Consider the following 16,102-nt stretch of genomic DNA (forward strand, 5'->3'; position numbering starts at 1 on the left):
AGAGTTAAGCTAAAGAAGTGGAAGGAGGAAAGTAGTAGAGAGGAGAAAAGTGACAGCAAAGAGCCTGAAGTTGGTCCGGGTGTGTGGACCGGACAGGACAGCAAGGTTGGCAGGATGTGGTGACCGTCTGCAGTTGAGGCCGATTGGAGTCTGCCGTAAGGACCGTGGACGGGTGGTGACCCGGCCGTACCGGACCGGTATACAAAGAGAAGCCAGCACCATTGGCAGAGGACTTTCGGATCCCGGCAAGGCTTGGTGTCGCCGTGAATTTGCCAAATCCGTTAGTGAAGGGAACCTCAGGGTTTCCAAACAGCCAAGTCCAGATAGAAGGCAACCGTACAACCGTGAAGGGGAGACACCGCCACCGCCAAGGGCAACCGTCTCCCAGGGCCAGCGCCTGTGGGCAAAAGGGGCTCCTCCGGCCCATATCCAGGTCGGGGAGCGGGTTACCGTTGGGAAACCATCACTGCCAACACTTAACTTAGGTGCAGGGAGAGACAGTCATCACTAACCTGCAGGGAGGAACAACCGCAGCCGTCCGAGTGACCCGTCCATCCAGCCACTTGTTTTACCGTGAACTGTGTCATCATCATTGGGCTGAGTGAGTACCTCCATGCCGTGCGGCACAGCGCTGCCCCTGCGACCCTGCACCTCATCAGGCCCCGCAACCCGCCTGTCATCCATCTCTACCCCATCACCAGGCCCCGGGACAACCAACCCCCCTACCCACGGAGGGGAGAAATAACAACAAAGCTGCTCCCTGTCACAGGCTCCCGGGATCCCCGTCCAGAGCAGCGGTGGTGTCCACACAATCACCACAACCGTGGGTGGCGTCACGGACAATATCCCCAAAACCCAAACCACCCCTTTTCACTCACGGGCGAGTAGCGCCGCTCGAGTCCCCGGGATCCGGCCATCGCTCGAGCCAACGAGCGATAGCAGCAGCCGTAGAGCAGCGTCAGCCGGACCCGAGCAGTGGGAGAGCGCACCGTCCCCTCCTCCGCCCGCGACACTTCCAGCTTGGGACTGGTGTGGAGGGTAAAGTGGATGAGGATGCGCAGGAGGAGGAGGAGGCTGAGGAGCATGACATTCCGGAGCTGTAGAGTGTGTGTGAAACCCTGACTGAGGTAGGGCCTGCAAAACTTGGTGTGTGAAGGACGTGTTCCGTCCCTCGCTCAGACTGGGTCCCAGCTTGCACAATATTAACCCAGTGTGACGTCAACGAGATGTAGCGGCCTTGCCCACATGCACTTGTCCACGTGTCTGTGGTTAGGTGGACTTTGGGTGAAACAGCGTTGTTCAGGGCACGTGTGATGTTTTGTGACACGTGGTGGTTATGCAATGCGGGGACGGCACACTGGGAGAAATAGTGGCGGCTGTGGACCGAGTAACGTGGGACAGCTGCCACCATCAGGTCGCGGAATGCTTCTGTCTCAACCAGCCTAAAAGGCAACATTTCCAGCGCAAGCAGTCGCGAAATGTTAGCATTTAGAACTGTGGCATGTGGGGTGTTGGCAGTGTATTTGCGCCTGCGTTCAAAGGTTTGCTGAATGGATAACTGAACGTTGCGCTGGGACAAGGACGTGCTTGATGATGGTGTTCTTTCTGCGTAGGCAACTGCAGGTGCAGGAGTGGAGGAGGCTTGTTCGCAGGCAGCATGGACAGGGGATTGGCTCGCATGCACAACCAGCGAAGACGTAGCAGTGACATCAGCAAGCACTGCTCCTCGACTCTGTTGTACTTCCCACAAAGTCGGGTGCTTGGCTGACATGTGCCTGATCATGCTGGTGGTGGTCAGGCTGCAAGTTTTGGTACCCCTGCTGATGCTGGCATGGCAGGTGTTGCAAATGGCCTTTTTAGAATCATCTGGAGCCAACTTAAAAAACTGCCAGTGTCAGAGTTCCGGGTTTTCCAGTTTTCTTTTGAAAGAGCTTGCCCTTTGTTAACATGGAGTTTTCTGTTCTGTTGCCCTACTTCCTGTCCATCTGTTTAAAAGCCGCCCCTAAAGCTTAGTCCAGTGCCTGAGTATACTGCTTCCTGTGTGCTCCTGCCCTGCTGCTTTTGGTTCCTGATTGTTATTCGGATCCTCTTGGAAAACAACCGACACCGACTCTGGACTTCATCTGGTATCATCTAGCTGTGCCCGGACTCCGTTTGCCGTCTTTGGTCGGCACTTCTGCCCGGTTCCTTCCGTTTAATACCACTCTGGACTCACATCACGTACGGACATTTTTGGACTTACCTATTGCCCTTTTGTGTCCCGGCTGCTGCGCATTTAGGGCTTCTGGGGTGATTGCCAGACAGTCCCTGTATAGGGGTTCGCTCTTGGTGGTCTCCCTGGGGGAGTCCGGTGCGCGGTCCCGGGAATTCCCTTTCGCTCCGTCCCTGGAAGGTATTTCCTGTATTTATGTTCTACTGTGTTTTTGTTCCGTTTATGTACATATTTGCTGGTTGCATATTATAAACGTCTTGCACCAAGAACTCGTCTCTGGTTGTCATTGCCCTAACGCAATCGAAATCCTCAATACATACAATAGTATTACAGCCAGACTCGGGAAGACCTAACATTTGTACAGGCACCTTGTGTCGTGTTGTTCCGGGGAACAGTTGCCTGACGTCTGCCTGGGGCCACCACTCTGCTTCTTACTGCCTGTTGGGAGGCTACGCCTCCCTCCCCCTGTGCACTGCTGTCCTCGCTCTGCATATCCTCCTGCCAGGTTGGGTCAGTTACTGGATCATCCACCACGTCGTCTTCCTCTTCCGCACCCTGCTCCTCCTCCTGACTTCCTGACAATTGTGTCTCATCATCGTCCACCCCTTGTTGAGACACGTTGCCAACTTCGTGAGAACGTGGCTGCTCAAATATTTGGGCATCTGTACATACAATCTCGTCATGGCCCACTTCAACAGGAGCTGGCGAGAGGCCAGAATTTGTGAATGGAAACGTGAACGAACAGCTCTTCCGAGTGTACAAGTGTGGGATCAGTAATGTCCATGGACGTGTACTCGGCCTGGTGGTAGGAAGGAGGATCAGGTTCTGAAATGTGCGGTGCAGTATCACGGCTACTGACACTTGACCGTGTGGAAGACAGAGTGTTTGTGGTGGTGCCAATCTGACTAGAAGCATTATCCGCTATCCAACTAACAACCTGTTGACACTGGTCTTGGTTCAAGAGCGGTGTACTGCTGCGGTCCCCAAGAATTTGGGACAGGACGTGCGAGCGACTAGATGTGGCCCTTTGTTGTGGCGAAATTAGAGCTTGCACACAACCTCGGTCTCTGCCTGCACCACCATCACGTCCACTTCCTTGTTCGTTGACAACGCCCTTGCGCATTTTGCAATGCTGTGCTGATGTGTATTATTCACTAGACTTGTGCGTTATATCCAAGTTTTTGCAAAACTCACACAAATGCAGCGGAAAGCTGCCACCAACAGGCACACACGTGCGTTTTTTAAATGCAAGCACGGAGGCTCTAAGAACCTAACAGGTCTCTATCCAGGGACAACGTGGAGCCTCCCAATTTTTGGCTGCCCTGCCTAAGGGCTATACTATAATACACCCACTTCCTTCCAATGGGCACTTCAGGTTTACAGGCCCTCATGCACGTCTCTATCCAGGGACAACGTGGAGCCTCCCAATTTTTGGCTGCCCTGCCTAAGGGCTATACTACAATAGACCCACTTCCTTCCAATGGGCACTTCAGGTTTACAGGCCCTCATGCACGTCTCTATCCAGGGACAACGTGGAGCCTCCCAATTTTTGGCTGCCCTGCCTAAGGGCTATACTACAATAGACCCACTTCCTTCCAATGGGCACTTCAGGTTTACAGGCCCTCATGCACGTCTGTATGCAGGGGCATTGGTGAACCTCACAATTTTGGACTGCCCTGGCAAAGGAAAATACTACAAAGACTCACTTCCTCAAAATGGGCACATTAGACTCAAGAGGCCTTCATGTACGTCTCTTCTCAGGGACATCGGAGTGCCACACAATGTTTTCACGTAAAATCTTTCATGTATTAATCTCAAAAAGTAACATACACCAGCTCTATCTCACTATAGGGTATGTGCCCTTAACATTTCTGCCATGAAAAATCATTTTGGGGTCATTTTGGAAGGTTTTCTGGTGAGTCCGTAAAAATGGCGTAAAACGCGGACAAAATTGTTCACAGCTGTGACTTTTCAGTGATAAATGCTTCAAGGGGTCTTCCCCATGCTGTTGCCATGTCATTTGAGCACTCTTCTGAGACTTTTGTGACATTTTTAGGGTTTCTCCATGCTGCCGGGGGGTCATTTCACAAAAATACTCGGGTCTCCCATAGGATAACATTGGGCTCGTTGCTCGGCCCGAGTACACGAGTATCTTGGGATGCTCGGCCCGAGCTTCGAGCACCCGAGCTTTTTAGTACTCGCTCATCACTACTCTATATGACAATCGTTCACATGTCATTTTTTCATGTTTTTTATAATCCTCAATGTCCGTACAATTACGTTTAATGCGAGTAAGTTCACCTACTGGGATGTTTTTTATGGTATGTGGCATATGGCAGGAGGAGGCTTTTAGAATGGAGTTTGTCGCAGTGGATTTCCTAAATGGTGTAATATTAACTTTATCATTTTTTATTTTCAAGGAAATATCCAAAAAATTAATATCCCTAGAATTTGAATATGATGTAAATTTGAGATTAAAATTGTTATTGTTAATATAACATATGAAATCTGAAATCTCAGCCTCTGAGCCTACCCAGACGATCAAAAGGTCGTCCAGGTATCTCCCATACCATAATAGATTTTTACAAAAAGGATTTTCTTCATTATAAAGCATATCTTCCTCCCACCTGGCCATTACCAAATTTGCTAAAGACGGGGAGAAGCGAGCCCCCATACTCACTCCGCGTCTTTGCAAAAAGAATCTTCCATTAAAGTAAAAATAGTTATATTTCAGCAGAAATTCTACCGCTGAAATTAAAAAAGTTTTTAAATTGTTATCATATTGGCTATATTTATTAAGGTGGTCCGTGAGGCAACGTAATGTTATATGGTGGGGGATGGAGGGGTAAAGTGAAACCACATCACAGCTAAGCCATTGGTACGTAGACTTCCATGGGAAATTATCAAGTGCTTATATAGGAACATAGTTTACAGATTTACTTGCTGAATTACTTTTTTACTTTCTTTTATAAATAGACATTATCCCAGGGGATGTTACAAACTTGGCTGGATTTGACAGCCCCTGATTCCATTCAGAGTGGCTCTCTTTGTGACATATGCAATATCTTAATTAAAGGGAACCCGTCACAAGATTTTGGCCTTCTAAACTAAATTAGCACCTTAAGCAGCGCCTGTGCTGCATTCTATAAAGGTGCACGTTATCCCCTGACCTCCGCTGTAGGCCCCACAAATACCTTTATAAAATTTCCCACCCTGTATGTAAATTGTCCGGTCCGGTCCGATGGGCATCCTTATCTGCGCCTCCTGTCCCTCCTTTCGCCCTCCTCTTCTGCTTCGGACGCCTCTTACGTCTCAGATGCCATCTACGTAGGTGGTCAAAATCTCACACTTCCGAAGGCATATTCCTGGCTCATGCAGGTACACTTTGCTCTGCTATACTGAGGGCAAAGTTGAAAACATAGGTGCGCCTGCATGTGTGGCGCCCTGGACTAGCCAGGTCGTCACAGTTAACATACATACACCCCCACTAGACAGTAACATTAGCCAAACACAAAACCCTTGTTGCCTCCCTCCAGGGTCTGATGTACACACTAGGTGGGGTGGAGCCAAGCGGTCGGCCCAACCCACCGAGGAGTTCACAGGCCTGGAGGCGGGAAAAGTGACAGTTGAGTTTAGGAGGAGAGTGGAGGAGGTTGAAGTGAGAGGAGTAAAGTGGAGAGTGTCTGGGTTTGTGGCCCAGGCACTGACAACAAGGTTGGCAGACGGTGGCGGCCGTCTGCAGGAGTGGTGAATCAACGCGGAACCTTAGGCCTGGGGTCAGGCGTTGGCCCGCCGGTACCGACCGGGGAGCGAAGTGAAGACAGCACACACAGGCAGGGCCATCGGACCCCGGCTAGGCTTGGAGTCGCCCTCAACAGTCAAATCCGAGTGTGACAGGAACCCCAGGGGTTTCCTAATAGCCAAAGACCCGTTAGAAGGCAACCGCCTACACCGTGAGGGTATACAGCTACCGCCTAAGGCTAGAAACCCAAGGACCAGCGCCTGCGGGCAAACGGGCTCCTCTGGCATCCATACACCGGGGAGTGGACTCCCATTGGGGATCCATCGTAGTCAAACAAGTACACAAAGGTGCAGGGAAAGACAGCCGTCATCACCTGTCCGGGGAGAGACACTGCAGCCGGCTGCGGGACCCTTTCCATCCAGCCGTTTAGTTTACCGAGGACTTTGTCCATCTCTTACTGAGTGAGTACACCCGTGCCATCCGGCACCGCGCTGCGCTGTCCCTGCAACCCTGCACCTCACCAACCCTGCCTCCCCGTCACACCACCGGGCCCCGGGACCACCGACTCCTACCCACGGAGGGGGAAAACAACATCCCAGCTGCTCCCTACCATCGCTCCCGGGATCCCCGTCACCAGCAACGGTGGTGCCTATCTTCACCACAACCCGTGGGTGGCGTCACGGACTAAATCCCCCAAACCAACCACCCATTTCACTCACGGTGCTCGAGTCCCCGGATCCGGCCCACCGCTCGAGCCACCGAGCAGCAGTCGCAGCAGCGCCGGACCCGAGCATTAGCGAGCGCAGCAGCGGCGGCGTCCCCTCCGCCCGCGACACATGAACTGCCGAGTTCTCTGCACAGGCGCAAGATTTTGCCCAGCAATGTGGATGACGTTACCTGCTTCATCCACATATCGGCAAAAGTTTGTGTCTGTGCAGAGAACTCACTGGAACTTTGCCTCACACCATGCATACAGTATGGTCTGTGAGGCTTTCCATTGCTCAGTAACCCGAGGTCGTCACAGTGATGACCCAGAGTTACTATGGCTGAGATCGGGTCCCTATGATCGCATTACAGGGACCTGATCACCAGGGAGAGGTAAGCGATTCCTCTCCCTGGATCCTGAACCCTGCGATTGCACTATTCGCAGTGTGACGCCCTGGCAAAACCAGGAAGTCACAGATAGGCCCCCGCATAACACCCTTCCCTCACTTAGGAAACACACAGCCGACCTGAAACCCTAGTCATCCCCCCCCTTAGGGAAAGATAGAGACACCAGTAGGCGGGACCAGGTGGTTGGACATGCCCACCGAGGGGTCTAGACAGCCCGGGGCAGGAAGACAAGCAGTTCAGTTTGTAGTTCAAGTGGAGAGGAGTGTGGGCTGAAGCTAGGTGTAGCTCCAGCAGAGGAAGTTCAAGTTGAACGGTGCCGGTGTAGGAGCCCTGGTGCATTTGGCTTGGTGGCAGAAAGTGGTCTCCGTCAGCAGGAGATGGGAAGACCGCTCGGCAGAACCGAGGTGGACCGGGACAGGGTTGTAACCCGCCGGTACCGACACGGGGAACCGACCCGGAAACCGTAGCAGAGAGGGGGTACTCGGACCCTGAAGCCAGGACCGAAACCAGCGGCCTAGCTAATTAACCGACTGAGGCAAGGATTATAGGTCCTGTCCCACCCAACGTCCCTAAGAGAAGACAACAGCCCACCGATAGGAATAGGAGGCCACCGCCAGGGCCCATAGATCCCACAGGCCAGCGTCTGCAGGCATGGCTCCATAGGCCACATCCAGCCGGGAGCAGACTCCTGAGTTCCAGACCAAGCAGTTCACCATACACAAAACAAATGCAGAGGAAAAGGACAGTGACCACCAGCCTGGGTGGGGGACCTGAATGCAACCGGCCGCGGCGGCCAGCCACCAGCACCTTAGTTTACCAAAAGACTGTGATTCATTTACTGTGAGTAACCAAACATCCCCCTGCTTGTTCAGGTGCACCGGCCCTCGCCCTCGCTATACCCTGCACAAAGACACTGGGTCCCGGGGCAACCATCCCTATCCACGGAGGGGTTAACATCCAGCTGCCACTACATCTCCCCCAGGTGCCCCACAACAGCAGCGGTGGTGTCCCACCTCACCACACACCGTGGGTGGCGTCACGAACTTAATACGGCCTAGCCCGTACATCTACGTCCCCCTTTTATTCGGCGTGTTCGCGAGGCCCCCGGGTCCGGAGACCCTCGAGCCACCCCCCAAGAAGGTCTGGAAACGGGCAGCGGCGGCTGCTGGCACGGGGGCGGCACAGCAGCATTTAGGGGCTTAAACTGCCGAAATCAGCGCGGGGACTGCTCCAGGCAGTGAGAGACGGTTTCCATCTGTAACATCAGCCAGAGACCCGGCGGTGATCGTGAGCGTACAGTGCCGGAACCCCTGCAATCACTATGACTAAAAAAAAAACAGGAAAAATCGCATATGAAAAAATGCGCAAACGCAATGAAAAATGAGCATCTTTTCTGCTGCATTTATTCCTGCCAAAACATGCTTTTTTATGTGCAGAAATGAAGCCCATAAGAAAGCACAATGAACACATAGCCTAATAGTCACAGTATGAACAATGGAGTATATAAACAGAGAAAAAATGTTCATATACACAGAAAAATAGATCATAAAATCCAACAAGCCGATGCCATATCCACATTCCCATATCATCAAAAATGGACAACCCCCCCCCCCCAAAAAAAAACAAAAAACAAAAAGTGGATTGAGATTTTATTTAGGTGCCGTGAACGTTCGCTTATATTAGACTGTGTCTAGGTGCATCTACAGGTGTTTACTATGGTTATCTGATTATAGGTGAGCCAGATACTGTCTAGGGGCATGACAACTGCGGTCGCAGAGATCACCACTGTAACCAGGCCCAGGGGTGCAGGAGGACCGCCGGCCCCTGCCACTTTTTCAGGCATGAAGTGTCTGAGGGCACACATCCAGCTGAAATACATCGGAGGACAGAGACCCGTTGCATCCCTGCACTGCGATGTACCAGCCGCCGATTAAGGCCAAAAGTATTCATTGCTCCCCAAGCACACGATCCTGCTGATGGGGAGAAAGAGTATGCTGACAGCTGCCGGTGCTGTAAGTTGCTACGCATGACACTGACATCATTCTCTGCGCCACTTACATGCTGGTTAACTGCCGGTATGCCAGTGTCGCAGCAGGACGCCGGGGGAGTATACGGAAGGTAAGTACAATCTTTTTTTTTTTTTTTTTTACTGTGTGCAGCGCGATGGGGGACAATATAGCATGATGGGGCTATATACTAAGATGAGAGGGTTATATACCAGGATGAGGGGGCTATATACCAGGATGAGGGGGCTATATACCAGGATGGGTGGCTATATACCACAATGGAGGGCTATATACCAGGATGGGGGCTATACAAAAGAATGGGAGGTAATATACCAGGATGGAGAACTATATACCAGGCTGGAGGGCTATATAACAGTATGGGGGCTATATATCAGAATGGAGGGCTATATATCAGGATGGGGGCTATATATCAGGATGGGGACATGTTTGGGACATATACCAGGATGGGGAAATGATGGGAGCATATATACCAGGATGGGGCCATAATGGGAACACATATACCAGGATGGGGCCATGATGTGGAATATATACCAAAATGGGGCTACGATAGGGATTTATATACCAGGATGGGGCCATATACACCAGGATGGGGCCATGAAGGGGTCATATATACCAGGATGGGGCCATATATACAAGGATGAGCCATGATGGGAGCATATATACCAGGATGGGGCCATATATACTAGGATATAGGTATGATGGGGTCATACACCAGGATGGGGCCATGATGGGGACATATACCATGAGAGGGTCATGATGGGGATATATATACTTGAATAGGGCCATGATAGTGGACATATAAACCAGGGTGGGTCCATATATACTAGGATATAGCCTTGATGGGGTCATATACCATGATGGGACCATGATGGGGTCATACACCATGATGGGGCCATGATGTGGACATATACCAGGATGGGGCCATGATTTGGACATATATAAGGATGGGGGACATATTTACCAGGAAGTATGATTCATTGTGTTTGCTTTGCTAGCTTGGTAGTGGTTTAAAAATTCAAGTCACACCATGCAAGGCTGCGATTAAAGTGTGGCTGCAAGGTAAGTGTATAAAATAGTTGAACACAATATCATAATTTAGCACAAGACCATAGTTTGGTGTTTTCCTTACTAATTTTCCATTGTTTTTCTGTTTTTCTCTGTACTGTTTATCCCCATTTACTATGTGATCCATGGACAATGCTAAGTGTGCGTCTTGTGAGATGTAGGCATGCCTTTAACAGCCGTTCGAGGGTGAGTATGTCTGCGCTCGATGTCGGCATATTACATATTTGGAGGCCCACGCAATTAATCTAAATATGCATCTTGCAACAGGACTCAAAGGTAGGTAGCTGGGTAACTGAAGAAGGGGTAAAGGGAAAAATGTCAGGGAGCCTAGTCTTGACCTGGCACAACCTAATAAATATGCTTGTTTAGCTGATATTAGGGTTGCAGGTCCAGGACTAGGATTACTACAGCAGGACATTGCTCCTAGCAACCAGGTAACCGAAAGCTGTGGGAAGAAGGGGCTAAAAGCTGCAAGTTCAATAACTACAATTTAAGACAATTACGTCTCTCAGATAGTAGATCAACTGAACAGGGGAGATAAGTTACTTGATTTGGTCCTGTCAAATAGGCCAGATACAATTTCAGATGTACAGATCCGGGAGCCCTTGGGCACCAATGATCATAATATGGTAAGTTTCAATGTAATATTCAATAGAACATTTGAAAGGAGAAATGCTAAAACCTGGAATTTAAGGAAAGCTCATTTCAAGAAATTAACGGAAGAGCTTAATTGTGTAGATTGGGACAATGTCATGGTAGCTGGGGATACCGAACATAAATGGGGTATGTTTAAAGATATACTACTAGAGTCCTGTAAAGAAACTTATATCTACTACAAAAAAAATGTGCAGGACTAAAAAGATACTACTATGGATAAATGATACAGTACAAAGTATAATAAAACAAAACTAACAGTATTCAAAATCTTGAAGGCTGAGAATACTGAAATAGCCTTTCTGGAGTATAACAGTCTCAATCGGAAATGTAAAAAAGAAATCAAGCTAGCAAAATTAGCTACTGAAACAAAAATTGCCAAAGACATTAAAATAAACATCCAAATTTTTTTTATAAATAAATCAATGTCAAAAGGAAAAAAAGGATGGTATTGGCCCCATAAAAGGCTGAGATATTAAACAAGCACTTTTCATCTGTGTTGACCAAGGAACTGACTGTTCCAGGAATCATTCAACAAGCCAAAAATAAAAGTACCTCCCCGATATAACTAATTTAACACAAGCAGAAGTACGGCTGTGTCTGAATAAATTAAACATTGACAAATCCCCCGGGGCAGATAGCATTCATCCACAGATATTGAGGGAATTGAGCTCAATAATTGAAAGACTGCTGTATCTTATCTTCTTAGACTGTCTTGTAACAGGGTTGGTACCTCAGGATTGGAGAATGGCTGACGTGATTCCGATATTTAAAAATGATAAGAGGGTAGATCCAGCCAACTACCATCTTGTAAGTCTGACATCAGCGGTGTGCAAGGTTTTTTAAGGCATTTTAAGAGGTTAAACGCAAAAAACTCTTGCAGAAAATATTATAATAACTGACAGACAGCATGGATTCATGAAAGATAAGTTGTGTCTAATCAATATGTTGGGTTTCTATGAGGTGGTAAGTGCAAATCTGGATGTTAGTAATGCAGCTGATGTGATTTATTTGGACTTTACAAAGGCATTTGATACTATGCCACACAACATTCTTGTAATGATGCGCCAGAAGCAAGGACTAGGGGAAACTATAAGTCAATGGGTAAGGAACTGGCTAAAAGATGGGAAAGACAGAGTAGTAATGAATGGTACATTCTCTGATTGGGCTGTAATCAGCAGTGGGGACCAAAGGGATCTGTGCTAGGACCGATTCTTTTTAATCTCTTTATTATTGACCTTGTGGATGGGATTGAGAGTAAAGTGTCAGTCTTTTTTGATGACATCAAATTATTAAAAACTGACCTTAATAGTACAATTTTTTTAAAACGATCTGGATAAAATGTCTGAATGATTTAATGTTGATAAATGTAAAACAATGCACCTAAGACATAGTAATCCTATAGCTGCATATACATTAAATGGAAGTAAACTCGCGACTACAGAACAGGAGACAAACTTTGTAGTCTGGTTACAGGTAAGCTGAGCAGCAGCACTCAATGTCAGGCAGCAGCTGCAAAAGCAAACAAGATTTTAGGGTGTATAAAAAGAGAGATTAGATGCTGCGATCTCAAAGTAAATGGGATACAGTTTGGGCTCTACATTTTAAAAAGGCTATTTAAAAGTTAGAGTCAGTTCAAAGGAGGCAACTAGATTATTGCAAGAAATGTAAGGCCTTCCATATGATGAGAGGTTGAAAAGGTTGGATTTTTTTAGCTTAGAAAAAAGACATCTCAGAGGAGGTCTCATTTATATGTATAAATACATGTGTGGTCAATATAAAGGACTTGCACATGACTTATTCCTTCCAAAGACAATACTAATGACCGGGTGGCACTCACTGCGACTAGAAGAAAGGTGATTCCGGTAGCTAAATAGCAAACGGTTGAGCAGATAGAACAGTCAGATTGTTGAATGAGGTAGTGACACAGCCACAGGGTCGGGGGTTACTCGTCACCGGGCCGCAGTGCTTGTCGTGAGACGCTGTGGTGGCCTTGCCTGGTTCTGTGACCCCGGGTATCAATAAAAGGCTGGGGATGATGGGGGTAGTTGTTCATGACGCCATCTGTGGTGCGCGGCCAGTATTAGTCACCGCTGCAGGACTTCTCTGCTGGGATGGATGACGACGCAGCATAGATGGTTCAGCTCTCCACAGGCAGAGCTATGGCCCCAGGGAGGATGGTGGTTGTAGTAGTCTCTCAGGCGCTGGTGGCATGATGGGGAGTTCGCCGGCAGTAACAGGACGACACAGGCTTAACAGTTCAAGGTCTTTTACTCACTGGTCACACACTGCCATTGGAGCACCGAGCTATGCTGTGATGGGCCTCAGCCGATCCCGGATACTTCGCAGGTCGTGGTCGGTGGTTCCTACTGTGTGTCTCCCTTCAATGGTTTCCCTCCACCACAGCTCTTGGGCTGTGGAATGAGTCATGGGTGCCTTCTGCACTCCCCGCGAACCCTGGGAACCCCGTTCTTTCCTCAGAAACCGAGTCGAGTCTCCAGCTTCAGACCACAGGCCCTGAACTTTCCATGTCTTTGCTTGCTTATCTGCTCCGGAGTCTTACCTGAATCGGACGTCGTCCAGTGCTAACTGCCTATAGTGTGTCAGGTGGCTTCTGACTTCCCCTGTTGATGCCCCACCTCCCGGTTCCTTGGACTAGTGGACATGAGGCCCCATACCTCGTGATGGAAACCTCAGCACCTACCCTAGCCCCAGTGACAGAACCCCCGTTTTTGTGTTGGTTGAGTCACTGTGATTGTGGTTGTTACCGGTGACGACCTCTTCCGTATCCGCGATGAATACTGCACCTCGGGTGAGATGCAGTCCCCTGTGGCGCCCGAGGCGTAGTAATGGCATACACTATAACCGCTTTTAAAAAAGGGCTGGATGATTTCCTCACTACACACAACATTGTCAGTTATGAATGATTTAGTGACGAAATGTGTAATTAGTGGAGGAAGGTTGAACTAGATTGACCTGGGTCTTTTTCAACCTATGTAGGTATTTATCTCTGTCTTGGGGTCCCCCCTTATTTTTGATAACCAGCCAAGGTGAAGCAGACAGCTGTCAGTTAGTATTATCAGGCTGCGAAGGCCCATAGTTTCTGGCACCTTCCCAGGCTAAAAGTAGCAGCCCACAGCCACATTATAATAGTGTGAGAAATTCTGGGTCTCAGCTAACCATGAGTGACCTATAGTGCCTCGTTCTAAGAACATTCTCAAAACTAAGCTCAATAGGAATCAATGGGCATCGTGGAACATTAAACCATTCAATTACTTAGGAACTTCAAGGATTTCTTTTTAATTAATAAATTGGTTTAAAATAGAGTGTGGGGAAGTCTTTATTCAAATAAACTATTTTTTTCCTCTCTGTGTCTGTTAATTCTGCACTTGCCTGGTTAGTAATGGGGGTGTCTGATAGAACTGAACTTGATACCAACTATCAATTCAGAGCTGACATCTAATGGATGCACGACCATATCTGGGGCACCTGCAGGCTGCTATTTTTAGGTTGGGAAGGGCCAAATAACTATGGGCCTTCAGAGCCTGATAATACCATCCCCCAGATGTCTGTTTTAGGTTGGCTGATTATCAAAAACTGGAGAAACCCCACACCATTTTTTTAATTATTGAAATAAATACTTTTAAAAAACAGAATGGGGTGCCCTCTATTCTCGATAAACAGCCAAGGTTAACCAGGCAGCTGTTAACATTTATTGATGCCAACATTTCCCCAATAAATATGTTCTTTCAAGTGTCCTCACAACCAGAAATCAAAAGGATTGAGATCGGGTTAACGCGGCGGCCATGCGTTAGAGAAGGATCGGCTCAAAATCCTGTCATCGGGAAATGTGCATGCAAAACGTTCTTCAAACGATTTGAAATGTGAGTAGGTGCTCCATTATGCATAAAGATGGTAGTCTGAAGACACTGCTGCTGTTGGAGTTGTGGAACGAGCACTGTTTCCAGCATTACCTGGTATCTCAATGTGGTCACGAAACAGGTAGCAACCCCAGTTGCAAGGAGTAAGGACGGGACTCAGCACCCATTCCAGGATAGAAAAAATATAAAAAAAATATAAATCCAACGAAAAATATATAAAAGTGTAGAAACTTTATTCAACGATTAAAAATCCAAGAAAAACATCGATTCCATGAAAACATCATGGCTTGACGCGTTTCGGACAGTTGGAATGTAGATAAGTCCTTAATCATAAGCATGATTAAGGACTTATCTACATTCCAACTGTCCGAAACGCATCAAGCCATGATGTTTCATGGAATCGATGATGTTTTTCTTGGATTTTTAATCGTTGAATAAAGTTTCTACACTTTTATATATTTTTCGTTGGATTTATATTTTTTCTATCCTGGAATTGGTGCTGAGTCCCGTCCTTACTCCTTGCTATTGCCTCTGCGGACCTGCCTATCCGGTGGACATCCTGCATCCCATCTGAACTGAGCGGATACATATACGGGTGAGGTGAATTTTTCTTTATTAGCAACACCAGTTGGCCTCATTTCTTCATACAGTAAAATAACGGACAATGCTCCATCGCAGCATCGAAGTCTCCACTGCTGAGCTACCAGTAAAGGTCTTAAAGATGGCAGAATAATGGCCTGGCCCTTTCCTTACCTGACCTAAACCCTATTGAGAACTTGTTGGCCTTTCTTAAATGTGCGATTTATGGTGAACAAAGACAGTCACCTCTCTGAACAGTGTCTGAGAGGCTGTGGTTGTTGCTGCCCAAAAAGTTGATCATCAACAAATTAGGAAACTGACAGAGTCCATGGATGGAAGGCTTACAACTGTTATTGAAGCTATATTTGCATTAACTAAATTAACTTTTGCATTCAATTGATCTGTAGCACCTCTCGTCAAGCCTCTGTTTTTCCTTCAGCCTACTTGAAACTATATTTGGGCATTGATTTTTTTATGGAAAAGTCAGCAATCAATATTTGTACATTCTGAGTTTGGTAATTATTCTCAGTTTATCAGATGACAATAAAAAATTGAGATGGAAAAATGTAAGTTTTTTCCATAGTAATTCAACTGTCACATAGAAAATGAATGAAGCGGAGGTCAAGCATTTGTTCCTCCATTCAAGATGGGGATTTGCAGAGCCTAATTTCCTGGAATCTAGAGCTCAAATCTTAGGATTACTGGAGGCCTGACCACTGTCACTTATCCAATTATTAGGGTATATCTTACAATTTTGGGGAAATCCCTTAAAGCACCAAATTGCTCCTCCAATTACAGATGAAGAGTCAGATGTAGAATCATAAAATGC

The sequence above is a fragment of the Anomaloglossus baeobatrachus genome, chromosome 1 (assembly GCF_048569485.1).
Source record: "Anomaloglossus baeobatrachus isolate aAnoBae1 chromosome 1, aAnoBae1.hap1, whole genome shotgun sequence".
Lineage (NCBI taxonomy): Eukaryota > Metazoa > Chordata > Amphibia > Anura > Aromobatidae > Anomaloglossus > Anomaloglossus baeobatrachus.